General features: G+C 40.0%; 2 protein-coding genes across 3 annotated transcripts in view; both read right to left on the reverse strand.

The window, feature by feature from the left end:
- tspan11 (tetraspanin 11) overlaps nucleotides 1-5,477 on the reverse strand; it is a 37,623-nt gene extending 32,146 nt beyond the window's left edge. For both annotated transcript variants that reach the window (XM_084049670.1, XM_084049669.1), the window contains exon 1: nucleotides 5,346-5,477. The gene's annotated coding sequence lies outside the window, so the exon portion shown is untranslated. The remainder of the gene's footprint in view (nucleotides 1-5,345) is intronic.
- Nucleotides 1-11,515, reverse strand: part of LOC311039460 (protein O-mannosyl-transferase TMTC2-like) — a 377,431-nt gene that overhangs the window by 114,295 nt on the left and 251,621 nt on the right. The gene's annotated exons all lie outside the window — the stretch shown is intronic.

Below are 11,515 nucleotides of genomic sequence, written 5' to 3' on the forward strand. Positions count from 1 at the left end.
GCCTTTCTGCGCTGGATGAGAAGAGCCCAATAACATCGGGACAGACCCTACCCACCCACATCAGATTTAGCAAGAGTTTCTTTCCCCAAGCCATCAGAGTTGTGAACTCTAAAAAAAAAAGTGCAATAATCCTCTACAAGTGCAATAGCCTCTATTCTTTCTCCTATAAATGGTAAATGGTGCACTGCATGTATATATATATATATATATATATATATATATATATGTATATATATATATATATATATATATATATATATATATATATATGTATATATATATATATATATATATATATATATATATATATATATATATATATATATATATATATATATATATATATATATATATATATATATATATATATATATATATATATATATATATATATATATATATATATATTCACCCATTCACACACACATTCATACACAGATGGCGGAGGAAACCATGCAAGGCACCAACCTGCTCATCGGGAGCAATTAGGGGTTCAGCGTCTTGCTCAAGGACACTTTCGACACTAACTCTGGGGGAGCCCGGGATCGAACCGGGAACCTCACGGTTCCCATCCGGCCGCTGTACCAGCCACTGAGCCACTGCCGCTCCAATATGCCGCTGAGGACTCCTTGTCGTGCAATATTTCCATCTCATTATGAACTGTCTGTGATATTATTAGTGGTGATTTTAGTATTTTAGTATTCTTTTAACCAGGAGTAGTTTTAGATTTTAGATTATAGTAAGCCAGTGGAACGAAGTTTCCTTCAATTATACTGTAACTATCTATCCATCTATCCATCTATCTAAATAGTTTCAAGACACATTGAAGTTAGAGCTACAGTTGATTATGGTGTTGCAACAATCGATTATTTTCTTAGCGATTATTCTATCAGATTACTTTTCTGATTCATCGGGAAGCACGTTTTTTTTTTATGTGAGACACAATGTGCTCGGCAAATTCCATGGCATTCCAGCCTGTGGTTTTCCAAATATTTTGATTGTCGAACTACTTCTCCTAAGTGAGTGACACCCACAACACTAGAGGGAGCGAAAATGATGTTGTACCACCCAAATAAATTTAGAACAAACATGGGAAAATTCTCATTCTATTGCTCTGCACCAAAATGTGGAATGCCCTGACACCATCCATTTAAGGATGCGGAACACTGGTTCTTTCTAAATTGGCCTGAAAAAACATCCATCTGGAAACCACAAAAAGCAATTTTCCCATGTCTTTTGTACATAGTGTTTGTATTTGTTGATGACATGTATTATTGTGTTATTTTGCATGCTATGTTGATGAATTGAATACATAGGACCACAATGGAAACACGTCCCCAGGAAAGTGCAATCCTTTTAGCTTTAATGTCTTACTGTACCATGCGCCCTTTACATTTCTGACTAATAAACTAGTCAATCGATCAATAGGCAAAGTCTTCTTATTACGAAATCTGATCATTTAAATAACAGGTAATGCCACACCACAAACATGCATTGGTATTCCAGAGAATAAGTCACTGTAAAAAGCGATGTCAGTGTGGTTTACCCAAGCTATCAGGGATATTATATACCCCCATCAAAATACAATTATGGCAATTGTCATCTTTCTCCCACACAGATGCTTCTAATTGTCCATGTGTCAACAAAAACACATGGGCTGAATACAGATCGGGTTGCAAATCTCAAGAGAGATTGGTGAGAAATCTGATACATGTGCTCAAGGCTCAACTGTACCATTCCATCAGCATCACATTTCTATTCTATTGTGGCTCTTATACTAAAGACACCAGAGACCAGTGGTGTGAAGAAACAAAGTACATGTACTCTAGTACTGTACTCAAGTCCAATTTTGAGGTATTTTTACTTTCTTCAGTATTTACAATCTACATCGTCTCAAGAGGAAAATATTGTACTTTTTACTCCACTACAATGATGTGAAAACTTGCTAGTTGCTAGATTTTGATTACAAACACACTAACCACTTCAGCCCTACATATATATATTTCGGCCATTTGAAAACAGCAGATCTACAATCTTGTAGATTGGCTATTTTCAAAAGATTTTTATATACATTTTGAACTTGTGAAATGGGACATTCTGCCCAATGAGTAGGCTACTTTTACTTTTGGTACTTAATATTTTAATGCCAATACTTTTGTTCTATTACTCAAATACATTTTTAATTTCTGACTTTTACTTGTAACAGAGTGTTTCTATATTGCAGTATTGATACTTTTACTTAAGTAAAACATGTGAATACTTCTTCCATCACTGCTGAAGACCTAGTTGAATGAATGTCTCACTAGAACCCCTTCACTCCATCTACTGTGGCATGTACAGAGTATTTTATCTTTATTTGCTTACTCCTACCACTAAAAGCATTTGGCTTCTTGATACTAGCTTTTTAGGGACACAATAGTCACGTTCATATCTACCAACCGTGATAGTAATATTTCACGGAAGTGGAAACACATGTTAAAGCACCATATTCCCATGGCAATCATTTCTATAGATATAGAGTGTTGGCTCAGTAAGGGGGGTTTCCCCTGTCTCCAGCTCTTTAGCAGTGGTGTAAAGTAAGTACATTTACTCAAGTACTGTAGTTAAGTAAAACTGAGGTACTTTTACTTTACTGGAGTATTTCCAGTATTCAATACTTTTACTTCTACTCCACTAAATCTCAAGAGGCAAATATTGTACTTTTACTCCACTACAATTATTTGAAAACTTTAGTTACTAGTTACTTTGCAGATCTAAATGATTACATTATTACCACTTTAGTGCTTTTTTTATACCTAGGCTATTTTTAAACATTTTTGTACTTTTACTTTTGGTACTTTAAGTACATTTTGATACCAATACTTTTGTAGGCTACCTTTACTGAAGTACATTTTGAATTCCGGACTTTCACTTGTAACAGAGTACTTCTACATTGCAGCATTGATACTTTTACTTAAGTAAAACATTTGAGTACTTTTTACACCACTCTTTAGCAAACATAAAATAAATGTTCAGGTCAGGATACCCATTTCATCCAGTCAGGAGTAAGGTTGGGATCTGGAACCGGAATCGGTTCCATCACATTTGGAACCGTTTCCGGAACCGGTTTTATCACACTGTCAGAATACTTAAGTATATTTAAAAGCAATGGCTTTTTTACTCTTACTTGAGTAACATTTTGACTGAGCTACTTTTACGTGCAGTGGAGTAAATTTGACCAGGAGTGTCTGTACTCTTACTCAGGTACTGTGATACTTCGTCCACCTCTGTCATCAACTAACAGAGAGGAAATAATACAACATGAAACAATAGAGTTTTGTGAAACAACATAGTTTCATGAAACAATAGAGTTCCATGTTGTCCATAGGTCTGTGTTTTGCTTGCTGGGAAATAACAAACATTGTATACATCTAAATAGCAGCATAACATCCGCAGCAGCTAATCATAATTACATAATAGCCGGAGAGGCCATTTAATGTCTGTGAGGAAGACAGTGAGACAGTTTAGCTGCTCAATTATGGATAAAAATGGTAGTTGTGTGGACATGTGGACATCAACTCGTGTGCGTATTAATAAGCCCTTCTCCAGACCCCTTAACAGACGATGTCACACTGGTTGCAAGCGTCATACTGGTTGCAAATGAAACCCATTCTGTCAGGTCTCGCTAGGCCGCGCAGCACTAGCCAACACACAAGAGGGGGTTGGGGTGTGCTGAAACTAGCGCACCCCGAAACAACAGGTTGAGAATTGATTGCATGAAACAATCACCTGTGCATCCAGTCTCAATGTTGGTAAACAAATAATTGGTCTGTTGAAGGTTTACAAAGGTGTGTCTCAAAGGATACAAGAAGAGTGGGCACCTGGATGTAAAATTGGCTATTTCGTCCAAAATGGTAAAGAATTTGCAATTTAAAAACTGGTCTTAAATATTGTACACAAGAGTACACATGATTTCAACATGCACGGTACATCATTATCAGACCTAAATTTACCCTTCAACTTCATGTTTATGCCTAAATGACGGTATGGTTTTGTAGCAACTGTAGAAATAGATAGGCCTTTAAATGTCGAATGTTCAATCATGTTCTAATCATGTATACTTTACATGACTTAAGAGCATTTTGCAAATATTGTATTTTTTTACATTTTGGGGAAAATATCCAAATTTACATCAAGGTGCCCACTCTTCCTTATGCCCACTCTTCCTCAGTGCCCACTCTTCCCGTTACCGTCTGCCAACGGGACAGACTGTCTGCAGTGGGACATTATTTACATTCAATGCAACCGCATAAATTAACCACTTAAACCCCAGCATCAGTATTGGGGGGAAAGCTTTTGCAGAAAATAGGAGATCGACAAGCTCACAACTGCAAGGCGTTGAGAGCTTGTCACTGCTATTTTCTGCAAAAGCTTTCAGCACAAATAACAGAAACTAAACTAGCAGAGAGCCCTGAGGGACTCCGCTCAAACATATGGGGTTGACGTGGTTAATAAGAAATGTTGAGAGCCAGATACGATGCGCAACTAGCCCTGAAACATGACTGACTCTCAGTAATGACGAAACTTCAACCTGGTGTGTTCGCACTTTTTCCCTTTTTGGCCCGTACATCTACATAAACGTTCAGATTTCAAATATTAAGTGTTTACCCGTGGCCACGGATGTTACAATTATGTTCGGGCCATCAGAAGTACCCGTATATTCCGTATTGTTCAATAAAAAGCATTTTAATCCAATCGGTAGCCATTTTCTTTGTATTTTCTCCATACTTTCAACTACGCAACCCTATCGGTTGGGGGCTGTACTGCACTCTGAAACATTATAACTCTGTGATAAAATGGACATCAATCGGATTAAAATGCTTTTTATTGAACAACACGGAAGATACGGGTACTTCTGAGGACCCGTGCAGAATTGTAAAATCCGTGGCCATGAGGTTAGTACTTTATATTTGAAATCTGAACGTGTACGTAGCTGCACGGGTTGTAAATAGAGAAAATGCAAACACCAGTTTGAAGTTCATCCATGACCGTCATGATATGACAGTCACCTATCAGGGCTAGTATAACAGCGACGTTCTGCCTGTATAAATACATTTACAACGTTAGCCTTGGATCAAGACTATCATAGATGTATTTTATCGAGGCTGTAGCCTAAAAATCTATAATCTTCCTTCCGTTTATGAAAAGAAAGTAAGTATAAATCTCTCCACCTGCTTTCGTTGTTTTCTGTGCGTTTGCTGCGTTGTGTGCACGACAAAGTTTGGTGCATTACGGTAGCCTAGGCTACCTATACCGCACTGATCTGTGATCTGTGCCTAATGAAAACACATTTTATTCCTACTCACCTGCACAGCTGGGTAGGAAGGAGAAACGTGTAGTGTGTGGTACGGTTATTATTCACTGAATCGGTGATCCGCGTCCAGACAGAGAGAGTGTGTTACTGTGTGTGTTACTGGCGATGGAGGGAAGGGTCAACGTGGGGTTGAGTATAATGAACAGGACACGCCCCCACCCACTGAATGCCATTCATATTCACATCACAGCCCCTGGTTACAATGTAACGAGATTACATTACCACCACGCACATGTGTGCATGCTGCTGTGTGCAGCAAAATGCCTTTATTTATAGTCACTCACTGCTGCAATAGAAGTTGAAAAGAAAAGGGGGGGAAAGGCTGTATAAAGCAGTAGTAGTTTTCAACTTGTGGGTCGGGACCCCAAGGGGGGTCCCCACATAATGTTGGGGGGGTCCCCAGACGACAGTGAAGTGACAATTTAAGGACTTAAAATACCTTTTTAATACCTAAAATTCTGAAAATAGACGATTTTATAGTGGCGTTGTGAGCTTGTATCTTAGCTTGTAGCTTGATCTGCTATTTTCACAACGTATCTGTGGAACCTAGTCAAACTAAATGTAATATCTCAACTCCTCCAATTCAAAGTGCTAGGGGTTTTGGTTCCTAACTATCAATCATTTGGCTGGGGACCCCCTGGAAGGACCCCTGGGGGTCCCTGGACCTCACTTTGAGAACCACAGCTGTAGAAGGCTTGTGAGCCCCATATGCCAAACTTCCCCTCGCAGGAGAGGATCATGAATCTTGACCTTTGATCAGTGGTTCTCAACATGTGGGTCGGGACCTTCAGGGGGGTCCCCACATGATTATTTTGGGGGGTCCCCAGATGACAGTGAAATGACAATTTAAGGACTTTTGAGATATTTTTAAACGTTAAAAATAAAACAAATCAAATATGATTATTTTGGGGGCTCGCGGCCTGAAAAGGTTGAGAAGCACTGCCTTAGATCAGGGGTTCCCCAAACCTTTTCAGCTCGATACCCAAAAGAGGCATTTTATGTCAGCTTGGGACCCCAAAATACAAAATACATTATGAATGAATAACTTGAGCCTTATTTTTTTTAAATCCAAAAATAGAGGATCTACGTAAGCTCACAACGGGTTGTATCGCAGCGCATCATGAGCTTGGAGATTTGCTTTAAATTTAAAATGTAAAATTATTCGCCCATGCCCAAAATTGGGACATCACGTGGTATGTTCTTCTAAAGTTTAGAATTTGTTTCTGTATTAGAGTGCACATAAGGTACTGATAGTGAATTAAAAGATAATTCATTCGTTTTTGGTATGTTGTAACAAATGTGTAGTCACCAAATCCTAAGGCAGCAGGTGTGCCTTAAGACTTGTATCATTCACGGCACAACATTGTGCCTTGGCACTCCGTTTGGGAACCAATGCTGCTCTATGCCATGGGTTTTCAAAAGGGGTCCTGCACCAGTGTTGCCATGTCGGCTTATTATAAGCGACTTTGGGCTTGTTTTTCTGTAAAGTTGCTTTTAAAAATTGGTAGTTTGTGGGTTGCAGTATTTAGAGCTTGTTTCTAAAGTGTACTTGCTTATTTTAGGCTTGCTCCCACATTTTTAATTACTATTTAAACCAGTGGTTCTCAAATATTTTCGTGAAAATGTTTTGTGCCAGGAAGTATTTGTATTTCAAAACGTAGACCTATAGGCTATAGGTTTAGATTGCTTATGTGACCTATCCACAAGTTTCCTAGGGCGTTGTGGGCATCACTTCCTGTCGATTTAATCGCTGATTCCAATATCAAATCGACAGGAAGTTATGCCCACAACGCCCTAGGAAACGTGTGGATATAAGTTGCTTCTTTTGAGCTGTTTTTCCAGACCTGGTTTCTTATTTCATCCCGGACAGTGTCAAGTAAAACTTTGAATCCAGGGGTTTTAGCCTATAATTAGTAAACATAACATAGTATTGTCTACATTGTGGTTTTTCTACTTTTACTTTAGTGAAACATCTGAGTAGGCCTACTTCTTCCACCAGTGATGTTGACCCCATGCAGCAGCCCCCTGAAATCAGCTCATTTCAATGCCTGTCCAGAGCTCCTTTCCACAGTTGTTGATTTTATGGCCTAATTCATGAACCATCGCATGACGGTGTCGCACGGCCAAAAATAGCAGACCTACATGTACACGCTAACAATGCGTCGAATCTGCGACACGTTGTGAGCTTGTAGGTCGACAAAGTATGAATCGGGCTCATCATCACGGCTCATTCTTTGCTGCTGTAAGCTCTCTCTCTCAGCAGGGTTTGAACAGCCAGGGGCCACGGCTGAACACACACACAGTCAAAAGCAAACTGGTTGAAGAGAAAAACAAACATGATGTGCATTGGACTGTGGTGTGTGTGTGCGTGCGTGCGTGCGTGCGTGCGTGCGTGCGCCTGTGTGTGTGTTTGTGTGTGCCTTTCCATCTGGTTCCACTCCACTCAGGTCCCTCATTGCTGGCACCACACCACAGGTCACTGAAACACTGTCACACTTCTTGAATGGCTGCTATGCATACAAAGGGATGTACATAGCACGTCATGACATATAGTGGAATAGTGGAACTCATTGCAGAGGACGCACAGTATCAAAATATCATGCATCCTCTGTGAGAATGTGCAAACATTCCCGTGTCATTTCATCCATGTTCCATCTCTGTGATAACCCAGACATCTTTACATCTTTGACAGCTAATACATGTTGTTGTGGTTGATGAAGAGTCCAGGGGTCTGTATTAGAGATATCCTGCACCTTTGACCCTAGCCGAGAGGAAGCCTTTATGACCAAGGTCATTAAATACTAACCACTTCTCAGTACTTTGTAGATTTTGATTATTATTACAAAACATACATTACCCACTTCAGCCCTATATACATTTTGGACACTTGAAAATAGGCGATCTACAAGCTCACAATGCGTCACAATGACATGCACTGTGATCTTGTAGATCTGCTATTTTCAAAAGATTTTTATACATTTGAAAGCTTGAAATGGGACATTCTGCTTAATTAGTACTTTTACTCTAATACATTTTGAAATCCGGACTTTTACTTGTAACAGAGTATTTCTATATTGCAGTATTGATACTTTTACTTAAACCTTTGAGTACTTTTTCCACCACTGCCACTTCTACATACCATCTCAGAGCTGGGCTATATGTGCAGACTATTTAAGGGGCACCTAGTGCTAATGGTCCCTTCTTGTTTCTCTACCTTTTATTATTATTCTTCCACTGTTTTATGCATAATTAGCCTAACCATGCAGTCGCTTTTTTACGAAACTCTGCAATATCGTAGACGGCTATGTCAAGTGTCGAAGACACGAAACCCACCACCATTGACCAAAGGGTGGCGCTATAGTATTCAATTGAATGCAAAACTTTGAACCGGTATAACACATGCCCTGTTGGAGCTATTGCCGTGAAACTTCAATACATATGCGTCTGATAACAGGGGCTAGGGAAGGGGCAGCAACCGTTTCTCTACTCGTGCTTTGATTCACTTCACTACCCCATGGCTAGTCTGGATCTCCAGGCTTTTATTTTCCTTCGCGTTTTGCTCAAAAATAAGAGCCTGGACCAGCCTGGTGACGTTCCTGGCATAGGAAGTGTTTCATTTCCCCAACCAACCAGAGTGCAGTGGGCGTCGCTCCAAATGTGTGACGTCAGGGCTCTCAATGCTGCACATCGGGGGAGGAGGAGGGGCATGGGGCAGGGGCTGACGGACAGATCGGTGAACCAATGGGATCTCGCAGAATTTTTCTTTTCTTCTATTCCAACGCCTTCCGAGTCGGGCCGATGTCGGTGTGGTGGAGAGTTGCCTTTACAGGATGGGGCGGGGGTGTAACCTTACAGGATGGGGTATGTCGTGTGTAACGAAAAAGCCACCTAACATCCTAAATAAGCCTTAGTGAGTCGGGGTTCTGGTCGACGGCACATGGTTTACAAGTGCTGTCGACCTCATAAGTAACACATAACACATTTACTGTGGATGGCATCAAATTATGACCCATACAGTCACGGCCCACTGCTCTTACTGTAGCTTCACTCCTGCCTCTACATTGCTCATTGTTTGTGTGTGTGTGTGTGTGTGTGTGTGTGTGTGTGTGTGTGTGTGTGTGTGTGTGTGTGTGTGTGTGTGTGTGTGTGTGTGTGTGTGTGTGTGTGTGTGTGTGTGTGTATGTGTGTGTGTGTGTGTGTGTGTGTGTGTGTGTGCGTGCGTGCGTGTGATAGAGCTGTTATTTTTCCTTATCACCCATATATATATATATACCAATGCAGGGCAAAACATCACATCAGTATGTATACAAAGTACCGGTAACTTTCATAAAAGGCGACAAAGAAAAACCAGACTCAGAACACAGGCAGCCATTGGATGTAATGAAAGATCTTGTATTCAGACAGAGAGAGTGGGAAGGTTACAGTATCACCAGGTGTTCACGCATCATCGGTCGTCGTCTCTCTCCCGTTAAACAGAGAAAGCCCTGGACTTTAACAGCGTCCGGTAACATAAACATATGACATCATTGAAGATACATCAAGCGTCCAGCCTTCGGAGGTGTAGTCCTGCCATTGGTGGATAGTGATGATTACGTCGTCGTCAGATGAAGATGATGATGGTAGATGATGAAGATGATGATGATGGTGTGACCGTTTATCTTTGGAAAAACAGCGTCCACATGTCTCGAATAACACGTTGACCTCGGGTCTGACCGGTCACTGGTCAGTGGTGACTTCAGTGGCGCTGAAGGAATTGTTAGCGCAGAGGAGAACACCGAGATACAGTGTTCTTAAAACAACTGATAGCCACAGAACGCCTGTAGCTAGTTTGACCTTGCATAGACAGAGAAATAGCAGAATAGTACATGACAGAGTTTAGGCCAATATGACAGCATTATATTAATTTGACATTTAAAGCAGGTTTAGGGCACTAGACAAATTATGATCAATCAAAATAACTCCATCAGCGTGTGTGCGTGCGTGCGTGCTTGCGTTCATGTGTGTGTGTGCCTTTTTTGTGTGTGATGCTATAGGTTAGTGACACTGCTACATAAAATAATATGAATAAAACCTGTTATGAAAGAGAATTTGTCATTAATGTATCTTTATCTTTTATGTAAGTATTGTGGAATAGCCCAGTGGGTGGGTGAGTGGCTGGCTGGGTGAAGTGAAGTGAAGTGAAGTGAAGTGAAGTGAAGTGAAGTGAAGTGAAGTGAGTGAGTGAGTGAGTGAGTGAGTGAGTGGGTTGATGGGTTTGTGGCAGTGGTGTAAAGTAACTAAGTACATTTACTCAAGTACTGTACTTAAGTACAATTTTGAGGTACTTTTACTTTACTGGAGTATTTCCAATTGTCTATACTTTTGCTTCTACTCCACTACATCTCTGAGGAAAATATTGTACTTTTACTCCACTACAATACTTTGAAAACTTTAGTTAGACTTCGATTATTATAGCAAAACACACTAACCACTTTAGCCCTATATCCATTTCGGCCATTTGAAAATAGCAGATCTACAAGCTCACAAAATCTTGTGAAATGGGACATTGTTCACAATGAGTAATTTTACTTCTGTACTTTAAGTATATTTTGATTAAAAAAATACTTTTGTACTTTTACTCAAGTAAATCAAGTCAAAAGCGGAGTACTTCTACATTGCAGTATTGATACTTTGACTTAAGTAAAACATTTGAGTACTTTTCCCACAACTGGTTTGTGGGTGAAAAAGTAAATTAGTGATACAGACATTTTATCATTTTACACTCTCCCCCTCCCCCATGCACCCCAAAGAAACCTGGCTAATAGCATATAGTCAGACTGTTATAGGATCAACTCCTATACAGCCTACTGAGGAGTTCTGCAAAGGCGTTTTCTTACCAAGAAGAAACGTCATTGGTTTGCCAGAGAAAATAAATGTATTCCCTCCTCCACTGTAGGAAACCCAAGAGGGTTCGGTTAGTAGTAGGTGTTAAAGAAGACTGGCAACATGGTGGTGAGTGGGTAGCAGAGATGATGATTTACAACATTAGCAGTGGTGTAAAGTACATTTACTCAAGTACTGTACATAAGTACAATGCTGAGGTATTTTTCCTTTACTGGAGTAGCCTATTTCCAATTTTCAGTACTTTGACTGAAAACTTGCACTTATACTCCAGAGGCAAAT

Source organism: Gymnoscopelus microlampas (genome assembly GCF_963454915.1).
Source record: "Gymnoscopelus microlampas genome assembly, chromosome: 23".
Lineage (NCBI taxonomy): Eukaryota > Metazoa > Chordata > Actinopteri > Myctophiformes > Myctophidae > Gymnoscopelus > Gymnoscopelus microlampas.